The 18,800-nt window shown below is 38.9% G+C and overlaps 1 protein-coding gene and 1 long non-coding RNA gene across 2 annotated transcripts in view; both read left to right on the top strand.

Annotated features, from left to right (window-relative positions):
* SMYD3 (SET and MYND domain containing 3) overlaps positions 1–18,800 on the top strand; it is a 413,849-nt gene that overhangs the window by 139,549 nt on the left and 255,500 nt on the right. The window lies entirely within an intron of this gene.
* Positions 3,983–17,587, top strand: LOC134139224 (uncharacterized). Its single transcript, XR_009958091.1, has 3 exons — positions 3,983–4,007; positions 7,661–7,728; positions 17,403–17,587. It is a non-coding gene; the product is annotated as an uncharacterized LOC134139224 (long non-coding RNA).

Consider the following 18,800-nt stretch of genomic DNA (forward strand, 5'->3'; position numbering starts at 1 on the left):
GGTGGCAGGTTTGTCACATGTCTTCCATTTCGTATCTTTTATTAGAAGGCCCCACACCTGAACCATCGTGCAGCTATGGGGAAGTATGAATCTCGGCTTTTATCTCATTTGCCTTTTGACCCCTAGCCATAGCAGCTTTCAGCTAGATTCTGCAAATGAGTCTTGGGGGAAAGTCAGGCAGAGATCTGGATGTGACTGTAGCAGCTCACATCTTCCTTCCAAGTGCAGATGAAATGCTTATTTCTTAAATACTACATAAATAGTGGTTTCAGAGGAGTTAGCATTTTTGTACATATAAGCTTGTTCATCTCTTTTCCAAGATGAACTGTATTATTATGATACATGCTCTACTTGCCCAAATGTTTTTTTTAGGGTTTTCTACTTCTGATGAATAGCTAATTATCACTAGAACTACATTTTATACTAGAAGCTTATATCAACCTGCATTTTCATCCTATTTTGACTTTTAGTCAACATCTTAATGTTATCTTCTGCAGCTGTTATAATGAAAACACAGTAACTCCTGTCCAGACTTAGAAACATCCTCCCAGTGAAAGATTTGCTGCAGAACACGGCACTTCTGAACAAATATTTACCTTACAATGGTGTTCATTTTGAGAGCAGCTAAACACTTATTGTTCTGCAGGCCATATGCAACATTCAGAAATGGAGAGAAATATAATTTCTAAGTGCTAAAATGCATACCAGCATATACAAGCCAATAACCAGCACAGTGTGATTTGAAGAAATGGCTTCCCCTTATACAGTACATATTCTTTAAAGAGAGCAACTACTGCTTTCCAGCTCATTGTAATTCACACTGCGTCCAGCACTACTGGAAAACTAATGAAAATGCTGGGAGTACAAGGCTTTATTTTACTGTTGAGAATTCTCAGTGGTTACAATATTATGTTGTGCCTAATTCTCCTGGTATCACATTTTTTTAACAGTGATTTTTATTTTCAGCCCAGTGATCCATTTCATGAATTAACCCCCTAACTACTGAATATACCATGTAGCACAAAGGAGCTTTCAAACCAAAAGGCTTTCACTGGGTTAATTATAAATATGAAAAATCTTCTCAATCAGCTAGAAATCTTAAATGCATGGTCTCACAAGCATGGAAATCTGGGAAGCGGGGGCTTTTAAGTCTGCCTCCAAGAAAATCAAAGTACTGGGACAGGAGGAGGAGGTGCTGGTTTTATTTTTTTTTCATCTAAGATTGTGTGAGATGAAGTGATGCAGCTGTTGCCATAGTAAAATTTTATTAAATTGTCTAAAAGCCAGTCAGCACCACTGAGGAAAAATAACAAATCGGAGGTGTAAACACTCTTTGAATAATTTTGTTTGCTCTTGTTTTTGTAATAGAAAACTGTCCTTAAAACTCTCTGACTCTTTGAAAAAATGTTAAGTACTAGCAGTGAAAAGTTAGTGAATATATTTGGGATTTGAGGTATAATGTGTTTCAGACATAATTCATATATTTCCAAAAATTTTCATTTGTTCAGTTGTCGCCTGTGTGGTAAAAGGTCATCACCCCAGTTAACTGGGTGAATATTGAAATGCAGAAGATATTATCACGCAAGTATAATAAATGATATCACCTCACGTTTGTTTAAATTTCAGAGGAATTCGCTGGCATTTTTGTTGTCTACTTTTGCTTTGTCGTTCTTGAGTAATTTAGAGCACACCTCAAGAGGAGCAGTGTTTTCCACTACACAGCACCCAGCATCTGCGTACTTGGAGGGACTGCAAGACTAATAGTAGCATCATATGCCCTGGCTTCTGCTTCGCTGTCTAGTTTAAGGGAGACATTGGGTGTCAATTCACTGGGTGTTGATTCATTGAGTGTCCATGAGTGTGGCAAGGAATAAGGAAAAAAATAACTTTTGGTTGTTTTTTGGTTGTGTGAGTGTTGGCACTTGCACACTTCAGGAGTTCAGGAGTTAAAGGTATATAATACAGTCAGCTTCTGAAGCATCGCTGTAATGTTAAAAAAAAAAACCCAAACACCATGACTTACTGTGGCCGGAGCAGTCACGCAGGCAGGCCGCTGCACTTTGGGTGTTAAGATGTCTTTCAGAGATTGCCCTCCTGCCACGTGGCAGGTGGAGGACGAGAGCCTCGTTGCAGAGCTCATCTCAGCCTCTCCCTTTAGGGGTTCTCAAGTTCCTCCCATTATAATGCTTGAAAATGCTGAATAACATGTTAAGGGCTTTATGCTGCAGTGTGAGAGTAAGTGTCTACGGCCATTTGAGGTGGTCTTGAGTTATCCCACCTGGCCTCCAGTTGCTGGATCTGTCAGGCCCCGTGTCATATCTGCCAGCCCCCAAGGCTGCTGCAGACACAGAGAGCATCTCAGATGGCCCTAAGTTTGAATAGCTAATCCTACTTCAGGCAACTAATACCCTCACTAAAGCAATTTGCTCTTTCAACTTTGGCTGCAAAGCAGGTGTACATTGAAGGGATTTTATTTTATTTGAAGGGCTTCACATGTTTGCTTTGTGTTGCGGCTTTGGGAGAGGAGGTATATAAGCGTTTTCTTGCCCACTAAAGGCAAGGAGGCAGATGTTGCTCGTCATTTTGCAGGGAATTGCCTCCCTCGTAGCTCTGTTGCTTGGACAGGCTTTACTCCATTAGTGCAGAGAGCTGTGCCATGACGAGCGGCTTGACCACGGCCTTTGCTCTGGAGATTAGGTGATACTTTAGGTGTCTAGATTCTCTTGAATGTCGAGGTTAAAATAAATAAATAAAAAATTAGTCACCTATTTTCAAGTGAGAACTCTGACAAAACCCTTACTAACTTAGGTGTCTGAGAAATGACAGGTATTCACTATTTTGGCAATAAAGTTATGCAGGTACTAAGAGACACTGTCACCGAGATGGGGCTAAGTATCTTAAATCAAGCAGCAAGCCAAGTCCCTCATTAAAATTAGCCCCAAGACCTTGAATTTGACTTGATGCTCTAAAGGGCACAGACTTAAAGAACGGATTTGTTGTGGTACAGTGTCTTAAATTTACAACATAGCTTAGAATCCACGCAACATTCGGTGAGAAACAACAGATAAAGCACGTAGTAATAGGAAAAATGGGCCTGGGAGAAGGGGAACAGTGCACAATGTCTTCTAGCTGGGGTTCTCCCGTGGGGAGAGCACTGAGGCAGTTCTGGGCAGCACGACAAGTAGTGGCAGCAAGGCCCTTGCAACTAACCGCTGCTCGTATGAAAGTGCGTATTTGAAAATATAACAATATAGGAAGAGAAAGGAGCTCACCATGGGCTGAGTGAGGTACAGACCGTGACTGATTGAGAGGAATGAGGAGAGGCCAGAGGGGGACTTGGTAGTGAAGGTGAGAGGAAAAGGGAAACCAAGGTGAATCCAGAGAGGAGGATGGCAGGGTTAGAGTGAGGGGCTCTTTAGCGCCATTTGGGAATGGGTATGAGTAAGGAACATCTGCATTTGTCAAAAGTAAAGAAAGTTGTTTCTGCAGCTTAAGCTTTTACATAACAAAAGAACAAAGTTTCTTTTTGGTGAAGTCTGCACATACTCGTAAGGTGTCTGCAGTGAAAGTATATAAATATGCTTTGAAAATGATCAGCCTGAGTGTGTACCCATCTCAGCTTAATTTGTTTGGAGCAAATATCTGATAAATATTTTTTTTCCATATTTTTTCCTCCTCTTTGTTAAAGGAATCAAAGCTGTGGTTACCTAATGTCATCTCTCCAAGAAGTGACGTTCTGCAGTGTCTGAGAGCACTTGTCCAAGTGTTAAGCGTCTTTTGGCAAGGAGTGAGGATTCCCAGATGATTGCTTGTATTTAATCTATTTTTCAGTTTTGTACAGTATAGTGATTTCATCAGTGAACACATCTCATGTTTTGTCTTTGCTAACACGAGTTTTCATTTTATACCTGTTTTTTTTTTCCTACTGCTTGTTTTTCAATTAGGGAAGGAAGAAAAGGAGATCCAGAACATCCTGCCCTGAGGGAAAGCTTGTTTTGAGCAAGCAGGTACAATTCCTCTTATCTAAGTGGATTTGTCTGAAATAATTTTATGCTTCAACATTACAGCAGGTATTTCTTCTCCTGCAAAACACAATGAGAATAGAGAGTTTGACATGAGCAGTAAGGTGTAGTACAGCGCTGTCCCATTTCTTCATACTGCTACCTTGTAATCTGCTAAGCAGCTTTTTTATTTACAACATTGCCTGATGTGGTTATACTAGTGAGATGGGTATTGCAATAATAGCTGCTGAAGAAACATCTGATAGCTGAATTGTAGTGACTTCTCACTTTTGATTAACAAGCACTTACCGCGGTGCTTGTTGTAAGTTGTGCTAGTTATTGACTACCTTTGCTGGACTGGATTTTTTAGGGGATTATTTTATCTTATGGCACCCTCTGGCTATAACTGGTAGGACAAAGTCTTTGTATTTAAAAACAAGCTCATTCATTATTTTTCATTGTCTTTGCTGCCATTACCTACGCAGCCAGTACCTAACATCACTTAGATGTAGTAAAACCCATATTTATAGGTGACAGTTCGCACCCATCTGTTACACCTCTCCCCAGCACGAGAAGGCAAGACTGTTGTTCCATCTTCAAGGAGATAAAAGGAAAGAAAAGACAAAACCCTAAACAAATCATATGCGTTACAGAAGCAACATCATATATAACATTTCTTTAAGGAGAAATGTGTACCCTTAATTTCAGTCATGGAAGTGCAATTGATGTAGCATCATTAAAATCCGTGTTGTTATACTGGGCAGATACTGGATCAGAATCTGACACAAACTCGCCTTCACATGAGTAAGGGGCAATGATGATGCAGAATATGTATATTATTGAAGGGATTTGCTTATCTTCATGGTTCGGATTATATTTTAAAGATAATGGAGTCTCTCTGTATAAAGAACTGATCCCACAATTTAAAAAAATTGCAATGATCTTATTGACTATTTTTACTGTTGCCTTTTTAACTCTTTTTAGGAGGGGTTATATGCTCTCTTCTTCTCCATAGTTAAACCTTACTGGATTTAATCCTCATGTTCTGGCCTTATGTTTGGGAAGAGAGAGCATCAAGAGAAGTCAGATGTTTGTATTTTGTGGTTATTGCTAGGAGTTGCATTTTGGGTGATAAAAAGCGGGGGAACTGCAAAGGGTTCTTTCATTAAAGAAAACAGCAGGAACGAATCTGTTGGGGATTGTCCCCTATCTGTAGCTGATGTGGAGAAAGCAGACCTTGCTAAGGCCTGTCCATAAGTCAGAGTTTCCTCTTGGCCTGAGAACTAGTAGCAAGAATCCATTTTCCTCTCCAGAGATAGAGAAAGGAGGGTGAGCTCATTGGCCATTAAGTGAATATGGCTTTAAATGTAGACAGGCATTTTAAGCCTTCTGCTATTTAAATTAGATTTGCTGCTGTTCGATCATATTTTCACAGAATTTTTTTCTTCCTAAAAAATGCAGGAAGCCTAAAAGCCATGCTTTTCTTTTAAATGGTGTTTAGAAAGGAGTGTTTTGTTCATACGAAAAGAAAGAAATACTGTTTCTTTCACAGGTCCACTTCAGCTTTTCAGTGGCTTTCTGCATTTGCTATTTCATTGATTACAGGAGAATGTGATTTGCAGCAACTTTTTCTTATGAAACCCAAAAAAGGAAATAAAAGATGAGGGCTTTTCCTTTTCTTGTGAAGTGATCTGGAGAAAGAGTATTCATTGGTGGAAACTTCAGACAATAAAGATAAAAGAGGAGCTATCGGCATCATTGATTTGTGATCAGTGATTAAGTGACATTGATTTGTGTCACTTAAGTGAAACTAATGGCAGCAGTAATAGCAAATGGCAATGTAATTTTTGACCACTGAATGAAGCATCTAATAAATAAAAGTAACTTTTGCCAGGAACGACGGAAGATTAAAAGTTTTTTGTCTCCTTTATAAACAGTTATTGTATCATTAATTCAAAATCTTTATGTGACAGCTCAGCCCACATATGTTATATAAGAAAAACTTGCCAAAGCTTACCAGGAAGCTCTCACACGCTCTCCAGATGGAGAAGTGCTGTAACAGTAACTTTCTGAGACCAAAGAGCTTACAAATATATGCTGCATATGTTTAAGATCCTTGATGATCAATAAAGAATTATATCCTGCTTCTACAATTTTGTCCTTTATTTTACAAATGTCTGGATTTGGTGGAAATATTTTTTCTGTTCTAATCTGAGCGCAGTGGGCTAAAGGCTTCTTGCCATGCAAGGAGGGCAAAGAGAGGATAGCGTAACTTTGGCTGGCCAGCATTTCCCACCTACTGTCGTTCTGGTTCTGTTGGTCTCTGATAGTCTGCTTTTGCAGTGTTTCTTTCTGAAATTTCAGGCTACAGGGCACTATAATACTGACAGCTATTTGAATGAAGTGGTATTTTTCTTCTTGTTTGCTTTTCCCATGAAGCGTGATTTTTCTTCTCTTGGTTTTTTTTCAGTGCTAGTGAAGGTAACACCTCATGTAGTGTGCTTTAGGGATTATGATTTGAAACCTTGGGAGTCTTTTGAGGTTTGAAAAAGAATGAAATATTCAGTAGACCAGAGAGGCTAAGAAACAATTGCCTATACATTACAATGATGGCTGTTTATCCCAAAGCCTCTGCCTCTTTACTTCTCCAGAATTCTTTAAGGTGACTTTCACGATTGAGTGGCATTAGCCATTTAGAGTAGATGGTAAAATATTTTTGCTGTTGGGTGGATAAGCCTGAGAAGTGAGAATTGAAGTTACTGTGAGTGTAAAGGCACTCTCCTTATATCTATATATAGATGCAAAGGATAATTTTCTTATGTAGGTCCTTGTCCTCAGAGAGAAACGAGGGTTGCTGTGGAGCTGGTACTCCAGTTTAGTAGCAAGGTGGATGGACAGGCGTTATATGAGATGGCAAGAGCAGCTGGTGGAGCCACAATGTGTCCTACTCAGGCAAATGAGAGAAGCTGAAGCAGCACAACGAGGAGAGAAAGAGAGAGAGAGAGAAGATATTTTGCATCCAGTTCATATTTGGCAAACTAAAATATTTCACAAACTTCCTGCAAATTGGAGATAAAATAACATGTAACGTTTTACTTCAGGAAATTTAAGCATTTGCTTCAAATGGAATTTTTTGTGAAATGTATTTATTTTTTGTATTATTTTAGTGTCATGAAAGTAGAAGCAGTTCATGATGTGTGCTTGATGGTGACATACAGACTAAATGTTTTGCTGAAATACCAAATCGATGGTTTATGGCATTTTGTCATTCTGGACCATCGATGGGAGTCTACTATCAGTGATGGTACCAGTTAATATAGGGAACATTCAGGACTGAGCAAAATAAAATATATATTAGAACAGACTTTGCTTTGAAATAAAATATTTTGATTTTTAAAAAGTGTAATTTTAAATTAGTCGATAATATTTAGCAAAAACACAGTCACCTCAAAGCCACACGGCAGTAGTAAATTGTTTTAATGGAAATTTTCTGGTCAGCTCTAGTAGCAGTTTTCTCCTGCAGGAAAGCTCTCATGGCAATTAATACATAGATAGTGAATCTCTGGAAGTCAGGAAGATATGACAGGTTAACAAAAGAAAAGCAGTGCTAATGAATAATTATATGCATTATGGCATTAATGATCATTTCTCCTTTACAGCGTAGGAAAATAAGTGGGAGGCCACCAGAGAGAAAAGAGAACAAATAAATGAACAACAACAACAAAAAGTAAGCCCTCCGCTCTCCCTCCTCCTCCAGGCATCCTGTGTCTCGGATCCTTTCTTGTGTAGGGAAACCAATTATACCAAGGTTGCTAACCCGTTTCTCTTTTAAGTGCTAAAATCATGAAGAATCTTTCCTAGTCTAGGTAGCAATTAGCAGTCATCTAGCCATACGGCAGGCATAACACAGTTAACAGCCTGCTCAATGAGCCCTTTCACATTGATTTGGATGGGAGCAGACTGCTGGCAGCAGAAAGGTACCAATTACTACACGAGTAAATTTTTGTAGTTCTTACTCAGAGGCATGATTTTCCTCATAGTACGCTGCTTTTTCTTATGCCACCTATCACTGCACGGGCTACCGTCACTATTTTCCTACCTGTTGTGCAAATTCAATCACAGAACTCATAGCTGAGCAAGGTATTTAGTCTTTTCTCCCTTTTCAGGCTTGCATACACAACATTAACACTTCTGCTGAAGTCTATGGGTGAAGTAGCTCTGAGAGAGAGGGACCGGCTGTCCTACATGTTTCCTTCATGAAGTGTCTAGCTTGCTCTTGGTACTTCATGTGGTAGCAGATAGATAAGCTACTTTAAAAATAAGTTTTAGCGTGTAGCCAATTCACCACAGTCTAGAAGACTGTTCATAGTCTAATGTTTTTGGGGAAGTCAATGTTTTGGGGGAAATTTCTTCACTGTGGGAGTGACAGAGCACTGGAACAGGTTGCCCAGAGAGATTGTGGAGTCTCCTTCTCTGGAGATCTTCAAAGCCCACCTGGATGCAAACTTGTCTAATGTGCTCTAGGTGACCCTGCTTGAGCAGGAGGTTGGACTAGATGATCTCCAGAGGTCCCTTCCAACTTTACCGATTCTCTGATTCTAAGCCAAAGGTTTATTAACTGCATTCATCTTTGAAATAAGAAATCTCTGCAGCTGCTGCCATAAGTATCTTTAATTTTTGCATACTCCAAAATCAGAACTGTGTGTTGTTTTTGCTGTTTATTTTGAAGTCAGCTTTTCTGTAGCAGCATCTATTTTAATTAGTTTTCTGAAATGACATTGTTATAACTATTGTTACAGCTAAACTTGTTAACCATAAATGGGTAATAGATTTATTCCAGTATATCTGTTCATTTGCTCATTCCTTTCTTCTTTACTAATAGACCATCAGTGGTTACTAGCATGCTCATGACAGGAAGGAGTTTTTACAGGTCTCCAGGACTGCCCGTGTGTCCCTGTATGAAAGTAGAATTTGGTATGCTTTAAATCAACTTCATGAATTTCTCAAAATTTTCTAGTAGGCATTCTGCAAATACGACCTGCTTGACAATAAAGTAAAATATTAGATGACTTCTTACAGTCATGTTTTTTGACCCTAATGGTATAAGAATCATTTAAATGAATGAAAATTAGAACATTTCTTACAATGTTTCTGTTAGTTCTTAGCATTCCATTTTGAACAATTACATATTTCTGAAGAGTCTATGACTGAATTTGGCATTAGTAGGGAAGCACATAACAGGGAGAGAGACTGTAGGCATGACTGTGTGTTCTCTAAATTAAGGTAAATCAATTTTCCAAATTAAGCCATCTATGTTTATATAAAACATATGTAGTACTTAAAATAAGTTTTTAAAAGAGTAGGTATAGCTTAAAGAAAATATATATCTGGGAAAACAGAAGTTAGTATCTGAAATGAAGGCTTCTAAATACAATTGATTTTTTCCAGGGTAAGTTCTCACTGACAAAGTGTTTCTGGGGTGAGATGCTTCACAAAAATGATTATTACTTTGTTTTTAATTGGAAAATAGTCTGTTCATCAGTGATGAGTTCTGAGTGATGAAAAGTAATTTAAAATATTAGGGATAACATTTTCCTATGAAATTTCCCAGAAAAGAGTTACTCGTTTTTACAGAGTATTGGGATAATTTTTTTATATAATCAGTAGCCAAACCTGCACGAAAATCATGTCATGCCCTAATAATACAAGTAGTCCCACAGAAATTTGTAGCTCAGAACATAGTCTTTTGTGGGTCTGTTATGCATCTTCACATGCTCAACTTTGCACTGTTCAGCACTGGTCCTTTGGAGGACAAATAAAGAAAGAGAAGGGAAATGTGTGCTGCACTTAAGAAATTAGAAGTCATTGAACAATTGTTTGCAGCGGTTCCTATTTTTTTTTTTTTTTTTTTTTTTTTTAGGACAAGACAGACCCAGGTACTTACTTTGTTATTTGATTTGAAATCCAAAAATAATTGTTAATATCTCTTCATAAATGACTCCTCAGGAAGTCAAGGGCTTCTCTCTAAGCTCCTTGAAGTGTAGACTACTTTATGGTAATGCTTATCAATAAAAGCCTGATTTAGATTTTGTCTTATTTTATTCTTCTTATCATTGTTTCATTTCATCCTATTCAAACCAATAAGTTACAATTCCCAATGTTCCTTTTTCAGAGCCTGTGGAGGTCTGTTTAAAAATATTTGGAAAATTGATCTAAACTTTTTAGGAGAAGAGAGAGGAAGGGAGCAGGTGATTTCATCAGTACCAGGATTGGCTGTGTGCAGTATGACTTACATGCCTAAGATCTTGCATTTCTATTGTAGTATTTGTCCATGGAATTGGTCCTATTTGTCCATAGATGTAAACCTGGCAATTCCTTTTGATCCATGTTCTGATTTTGAGTATCCTGCAGGCAGGACTATGTTGCATCCGTGCAGCAGCAGGGTGCAGAATCAGCATATGCTGGTAACAATGTTCTTGGATGATTTTCTGATTGCTTATGTGAAATTTCTGGTCCAGATTTCAGTGTGTAGGTTAACATGTAGCTAACAAGGAATGCATTAGTCACTGTCAGTTTTCCTGTCAACCTGCTGGACATGGAAAGTGATCCATTTCTAATGTGTCTAAATATTTCTTTTTCAAGAGTTGTGCTTATGTTTTATTCATTTTTATAGAAAAATACATGCAGGACTTTAAAGGAAGGTTGTCCTACTCCTCCCATGAGTAGTACTCTTATCTTAACAGAGAAAACACCTTTATTCGTTAAGTTAGTTTAGTACTTTCTACTTACTCCTTTGGGATCTAAAATGTGTGACTTTGCATGTTCTTTTGTATGGAAGTAAATAGTTGTGGTGATTGAAGTTTCTTTTCATCGAGTGGAAATTTTTCATTTTAACTTTGCTGTCCATAAAAATTGATACAATTTACATTCTGTGCTATCTTCTGCTTTTGGTGTTCTCTGTGGTTGTGTGGGCTTTGGGGATCAGCTTTATGCCACTGCAGTTGTTGGCAGGTATTCAAGCCTTAAAATAATTGCCCATCTGTTTAACTTTCAGTGGAACATTAACCATTCAGAAATAGTAGCTGTGACATAATGTGAAGTCTGATTTGACAATATGCAAGATAACAGAGGAAACTGAAAGGCAACATAATCCACTGTCTATCGAGTAAGAATATTTGTGGATCTCTCAATTCATGATTCATGGAAATGTCAAATTCAAGAATCAAGAGCCAAAAAAATCCAGATTGAAGTTAAAGAAAACTCTGAACATTAAAGAAAGATGTAACTATGCATTTCCTAGCAGAATGAACAGTATGGGGAAGAATTCAGGAAGTATACGAAAACTAGTGCAAAAAAAAAAAAAAAAAAAGGTTTTGAGAGAAATAGTGGAAGGAAAAATATGTTGGGATTTTCCCAATCCACTCTGCTCTGCATCTGCCAGATCAAGATGGGGCTTGAACTGGCAGCACGAAGCCATGCCTGGTTTTGTGACGACTGTTTAATCACAGCCCATATATGTGCCCTTCTGACCCTTGTGGTCTAACTGGAAATTCATTGGGAGCAGAGGGGATGATTTCGTCCCCTTAGCAAATAATTTGGAATAATTTGGGAAAGGTATCGTAGGAAAGATACCTTCTAGCTTGCAAGACTAGTTTTCCTGCAGTATTACTGTTCTGGGTTTGGTCTTCTTCCAGAAGTCCTTAGATTAGGAACATCTGTCATATGTGAATGACGCACTAGTTATTTTAGTGTGTGATATAGTCCTACGTATGAGTCACATCCAAGGAGAGCATATGTTCATGAAAAGGCAAAGAAAAAAGTTATTTGTTAGCTCAGTGGCTACCTTCAGAGCTACATGTCCATCTACATTCTCCCTCATTCTCTTCAGCTTTGGTTAAATGCTGTAGTATATTTTGCCTCTGGAGGGGTGTGTGAGTGTATGTAGATATATATGTATTTATATGAGTATATGTGTGTGTGTATGGACATATAGCTTATACATACATATGAATGTATAGGGGTGTGTGTGTATATATATATATATATCCATAAATACATACATACATACACATCTTCAGTCCCAGTAGGCAGCCTTTATGGACTGACCCATTGCATCTAGAAAAATCACTCAAGTAGGACACAAGAAATGTGTTTTTTGTATGCTGGAGGGGAGGAGGAAGAACCTCATTTACTTAAATAAGCAGTAATTTTGTCAGTCTACCGATTAGTAAATTTTTCTGTTATTACTAAACACCAAATCTCTGAATTTCAAACAATATTTTCCCACCATTTAACTTACTTTGTTAGCCTTTTTAGGAAGGTTAATCTGTTGCACTAAGTGATCAGATTGAGATGCTGAAAGGAGTAAATAACAGAGATACGAATGAATATGTGTTACGGATGAGTAACTGGAGCTCTGATAAGACACTAAGAACGAGAAAATGTAGCTCTTTAAAACATCATTACATTCTAGATGCTTTGATCCGTGTGTCAATTCCTATGAGAACTTAAGTATCTTGTCTGTGCGGAGGATATTGCAAGGACAGCATGTAGTGAATAGGCTTGTAGTGTATTAATTTAAACATTGCTACCTTCTTTTCCATTTTCCAGGAAGGTACTTTGTGGACAGTACAGATTACAGTGGAACAGTAATTACTGGTTACTAGTTCGTTTTGCCTTCTTAAACAGTTTGAAAAGTAGTATACGTAGGTGATTTTTTCACTACCCACTGAATCCAGGGGACAACGCAGCTGTGCTGTTACTCATAATTTTTCTCATCATTTTTCCTTATTAGCAAATATGCAGCATGCACTAAGCCAGCTGAATTGTTGCCCTAGTTTGACATAAAAGCCAAGCAAACTTTTAAGTGTGAGCAGTTCTGTCATTAGCTGGTGATGACATTTTGAACGAGCGACTTAGCTATTCCCGATGTGGCTAGAAGCTCTACGCGTCCTCACAGTGACTATAACCTCGTGAGCAGCTTAGCTTGATACCGAATTTGCTTGCCTTCGCTTACTTTGAGAGCGCGTGGCCACGTTCGCTTCGTTACTCGTCTCTCTCAGGAGCAGGAATGGTGCTTCTGGGAAACTGTAGTCCTCTAAGCTGTCTGCTTTTCACCATCTATGGACATGACAGAAGCCCTGTGAAGTGTTAACTCTATCAGCTGGTATTTGAGATAAATTGGAAGTATAAAAAGTGAACAGTGGCGTTTTTAAACTTCTTAAATGTGCAAAGACTATCAGGTTTTGATAAAACAAGCCACACTCCAATTTACGGAGGAACGACACAAACAGTGTTGTAATATCCGCTTCCAACAAGCACCCACAAGCTTCCTCGTGGTAGCACAAACAGAATCAATAAATCAGAGAGAAGCTTTCCTCCTGGAGCAAAGGGAGGATAACGAAAGTCCTCGGATGCTGCACTGTATCACGCCGCTGACAAGTAACACCCTCTTGTACTGTGTTGCACTCGGAACAAAGTAAACTGATAATTTAGTTAGAAAAGTATTTCTTTTTCTTCCCCCGGTATGTTTATCTTGAGCCTAGCTGAGGTCAAGAACCACACGTTGCGCTGTATTTCGTAATCCCACTTCGGCAGCGGAGCTTCCCTGCCCGGTGCCTGCGTGTCCGAGGGCAGCGCCGTGCCCCACGGCCGTTTTCCAGCCGTGCCCCACCGCGTCCCGCCGTTGCCACCGCCGGGGGCTCGGCCGGCAGCGTGCGCCGGCTTTGCGCGGGGTCCAGGCGCCCTTCTGGTGGGTGTAAAGGTGAAGCAAGATACTGTGAAACGACTAGAGAAAAAGAAAACCCGGCAGCTCCTAGGAAAGCACCATGCCGTTCGCCTTTCTGCAGCTTTATTTTCAAGGCAGCCAGTAAAGGAGAATTTCCATGGCCTTTCTAGGCTTTTGTCTTCTTCACGGTCCCTGTATTTTACACATGTTGAATAATCTGCAATGTAATATTTTACTAACAGATTAAATCTTGGATCACCTACATATCGACATAGGAGATTTTGTTTTTCTTTTAATTGTACTCCAGAAAGGATGGTGAGAAAGCAATGCCAGATCAGAGATTGCTTGTTAAAATGTACAGGGAAAATCAAGTGTGTGAAAAGTGCTGGATTAAAAGAATAAGAAAAAGCTCATAAAGAGATTAGTATAAATCATTATAATGAGGCAGTAAAAAAAATACAAATCCTGTAGAAGTAGCTCAGTAACACTTTTCCTAGATATAATTATTCCATGAGAGCAAAATAAACTAATATCGTATAAAAAAAAAAATGTGGGAGGCTCCACAAGGGGTAGGAACAGATACTGTAAAAGTATCTAAATTACTTTTTAGAGGAAATTGCAAGAGAAACTGTTGCAAGAGTAAATTCGTTTTGTGAAATTATAATCCAATACACCATCTGGGAAAGAGCAGAGTTCCAGCTGTGTAAGAAGTGTTAGCGGTTTACTGTGGTAAATACTAACTCATTGTAAAATCCCATTTTCCTGATTCTATTAATTTATTTCTTCAGCGTCTGTGGGTAAATACCTATATATGTCTGGCTCTCTGGCTGTCTATCTATCTATCTATGTCTCTATATAAAAATACATATATATGCTTCATTTCTGAAAAAGATAACAAAGGTAGAAAATATATGAAAATATATTCAATATCTTAAATTACTGAAAATTTACCATTTGACAAGAAAAAAATGTCTTAACTACAGTACACTACATGAACTATATTAATTTAAATGTTGGAAACCAAATGTATTTTTATCTATATGTTTTAGCTTCAGGTGATGAAATTTATTTTAAAATGCCCTCTGCAACACTTGTGATTTTCAGTATATGAGTGGTCCAGCAGAAATCAGTGGGCCTGGATGTTAGTTAGTTAGTTAGGACTAAGTTAGGTTTAAATTAAGGTTAAGTAAGGAATAAGATAGGTTTTGCAGATGTGGGCTTTAGGATGCATTTCAACCAGAAATTAGTTGCTATTACCAAAGCAATTCCTTTTGCTCATAGGTGAACAAGTTGAGAAGACCTCAGAGTTATGCCGGATAAAAATAACTTTAGCAACGAAATGCGAGTGTCTTAGTGTGTGCTAATCATTACACAATATGCAACTTAATTTTCTTTAGTACATTGGGCACACAAGGCCAAATTGTATTGTCTATAATCAAACAATATGTTTATTAATCTTAACAGGAACTTTGTGGAAGTTCTAAACAGTTTGTTACATATCTCTGTATCAGTGTCCTTGAAAATCTATTACATTAGTAAATAATTTTGGGGAAGTACAACCATCAAGCTGCCTCCCACCAGCTCTTTTGCTGAGCCCTGTGCATTTTCAGAGCTGCCCCAAAACTTTGTGCGCCACATTGCCATAGGTTTCCATGGCATGTTGGTGCTTGCGCTGTCATCCTGGGTTGGAGTGACTTTCTTCTGGGGCCACTAGCAGCCACCCACAGCGGAGTGATTGTATGGGGGCCCATCACCAGCACAAGAAGAAATCCTTGTCGCATCCAAGTCAGATGCTTTTGTTCTCCAATGTTATTTAAGCAAAATACTAAACAAAATGGATCCTCTCTTTGTTCTGTCTGCTCTTCCTGCTTGCTTGCTTTTCATGGTTTCCTGTCCCAAACTCTTTCGTTTTGCATTTGTCAGATCCTGCAAAGCACTCCCATATTACATAGTCTCTTGCTCTATTCCTGACTGTATCTGATAAATGCTGCAGATCAGGGTTGGCTCGTCCTTGACTTTCCATCTCGCAAAGGGAGAGATGACCCACTTCTCCCTCATTACAATCTGGGAGGAGAAGAGGTAGATGGGGAGCTAAGTGTGGCCTGTCTCACAGAGGAGGTCACATCTGATGCAAAGTAGGATACAAAATGGCAGGCTGACTGGCATACAGTTGTCAAGCACATTAATGTAAATATTAGGACTGGAATTAGTTTCTACTCTGCAGTATATTCAGTTAAACCTGTAAATGAATACTTTTTAAAAAAAAACTTTTTGGTCAAATTTTCAGTTGATACTAGCTCACAGTGATTTCTAGCAACCGTACTGAATTATGCTGAGTTAAAATCACTACACAGAGAAGAAAAGCAAGGAAAAAGATTTTGAAAGAGTTGTACAAAAAATGTGACTTAAACATCTGAAATAAGGAGTTCTGATTTTGTTGGATCTTAGTTTTCCCTTCAGTGCAACCGGTCCAACTTATCTTTCAAGTTGTTCTGAGTGGAAAACTGTGGCTTATTTGAAATTCTTATTTCTGTGCATAGAAAGTTAATGAAAATGTAAAATAATAGAATTACAGAATAATTGAGGTTGAAAGGACCTCTGGAGATCATCTAGTCCAACCCCCCTGCTCAAGCAGTCTCCTACATCAGGCTGCCCAGAACCCTGTCCAGTCAGTTTTTGAGTCTCCCCAAGCATGGAGACTCCACAACTTCTCTGGGCAACCTGTTCCAGGGCTCAGTCACCCTCAAGGTAAAGAAGTGTTTTCTTACATTCAGCTAGAATTTCCTGTGTCTCAGTTTGTGCCTGTTGCCTCTCGTCCTGTCACAGGGCATCACTAAGAAGAGTCTGGCCTCATCCTCTTAACATCCTACCATCAAAGGCTTTCCTAATACCGTCACTGCATGCTTGGACAGTGTCTCTATATTCCTTCCGGATTACCTGTCCCTGCTTCCACCACTTGTACGTTTCCTTTTTATACTTGCGTTCTGCCTGGAGCTCCTTGTTCATCCCTCAGGGCCTCCTGCTGTCTTTGCTTTATTTCCTGCTTATTGAGATGGGCTGTTCTTGAGCTTTAGAGGAAGTGATCCTGCTCTGCTCCTTCTTGGCAGGATCCTCAGCTCCACCATCTCATGGTTGCTGCAGCCTCGGCTGCCTGCAGCTTTCAGATCCTCCATCAGATCTTCCTTGTTTGTAAGTATGAGGTCCAGCCCAGCGTTGTCATCAATGCACTATAACAAAATTATATCTATTTGCCTCTTCAGTAGGTTTGCATCAGTCTTTCCTAGGCTCATGATTATCAGAACTAGGTTAGTGATAAATCTGGCTCATCATTTCTTTCTTTTTTTATTTCTTCCTGCTGTACTAGGTAAGAGTCATGATTATAGACAAAGACTGCAAGGTGCTAGATATATAAAAATACAAACCAAACCAAACCAAACATGAAAAATACTCTATTATATTGCAGTCAAAGCAGTTCTCTTCTGTGTTTCACTCGCATAAAATAAGCTCTTAGAATACTAATGTTGTTGGTAACAGTTTTTTAACTGCCTGCTAGTGTTTGGAGATACATGAATGCCAGAAGAGCTGCAGGTAAGGTAAAATTAATAATGAGCCATCTGAAAATATTTAATTACATAAAAAAAAATCAGATAACAAGCCTCTCTTTCTGTGTGCAGGGGTGAATGGAATTGGTAGCAACAGCTGTAATCCAAGATACTTCAAGTCATACGTGAAGAAAAATCTTTTATTTGTAAACATTGTCAAGCCCAGGAGGAAGCAGTTACAGATGAAAAACAGCTTTAATTCTTGTCAGTCTCATCATGAATTGTTTTTAAATGAGAGTTGCTTTTTGTTGTTGTTGTCGCCAGCAACTGACAGAAGTGACATGCAATGTGATGTGGATTGAAGAAAAAATGCAGCTGTCAGCTTCAGGAACAAATTAGTACTCATTAAGTAAGGAGAGGTCTCTGAACATATTTCTTGCAAAACAAAGAGCTACATTTTGTATTTTAGAACAGCTCTGAGTCAGTACAGCTACATAAATGTCACTGGGCTAGTAAAAGCCTTAGGAAGTAGTGTTCCCACAGAGATACCCCTCTGAGCTACAACTGTATCCCATTTTCTCGTGCTGTGCAAGTGTGTAGTAGCTTGCCCTTGGCCTATACCAGTCTCGCGTTACAATCCCTCCCCTACTATCCCAGCTGTGATGGCTGTCAATTTTGGAGGGGTAAAAACTTGTCTCTAACTATCCTTAGCCACTGGCTCACGGGGCGAAGCCTCAACAGCTACCTGCTCCTTCCTTAGTCACCTCTGCACCCTCTGGTACTTAGTCCAAGCCACAGTCCTGCCGCAGGGGAGAAGATAGAGCCTGCTAGGGCTGGTTAGAAAGAAAAGTAAATATTTGCTAGTAAATAGCAAAGTAAGTAGAAAAGTAAATATTTTTTTTTCAGGATGGGTAAGTTCTCCGATTGTGTTACAGCTGGTTTGTGTAGCATGGAAGTGTTTCTGATGCTCTATTACATTAGGTAAAAGAATAAAAAGCATCTTTGCAAGTTATTAGTGCTACCCTGTGTCTTTGCCATAATGAATCTGTGACTGGTTTTTATCTCTCTGCTCATTCTGAGCTTTACTGACTCTCACATATGTTTATGTGTATATCTTTATATGAGATGTCTCTATATGGTATACATTTAGCTGCTGTAGGGCTACTTAGGCAAAATTTTCTTTGGTATTTGAAAAGCATGCTAGTGGGTATTAGCTGCAAGTCATTCTCATTACAGGAAAGATCTGCCTCAGATTGAGGAGCTGGTAGAAGCAGTTGTGGGTCAGGTAGGCAAAATTAGTGGGACCTCATTACTAGGAATGCAAGGAAATAGCTGAAACACTTTCTGTGTCACGACTTGCTTAAAATCACTTTGTTACTTGAGGACTGCAAGAGGCTAATGGCATGCTGGTTTAACCAAAAATAAATGGGAGGCAGAGGGAGAAAAGTTTACAGACTAATAATCCTCATAGTTTACTGAGGAGGTGCATAGGAACTGAAGTAAGGAATGGAATTTATGGGCATGTCCTAT

The sequence above is a fragment of the Rhea pennata genome, chromosome 3 (assembly GCF_028389875.1).
Source record: "Rhea pennata isolate bPtePen1 chromosome 3, bPtePen1.pri, whole genome shotgun sequence".
In the NCBI taxonomy this organism is placed as follows: domain Eukaryota; kingdom Metazoa; phylum Chordata; class Aves; order Rheiformes; family Rheidae; genus Rhea; species Rhea pennata.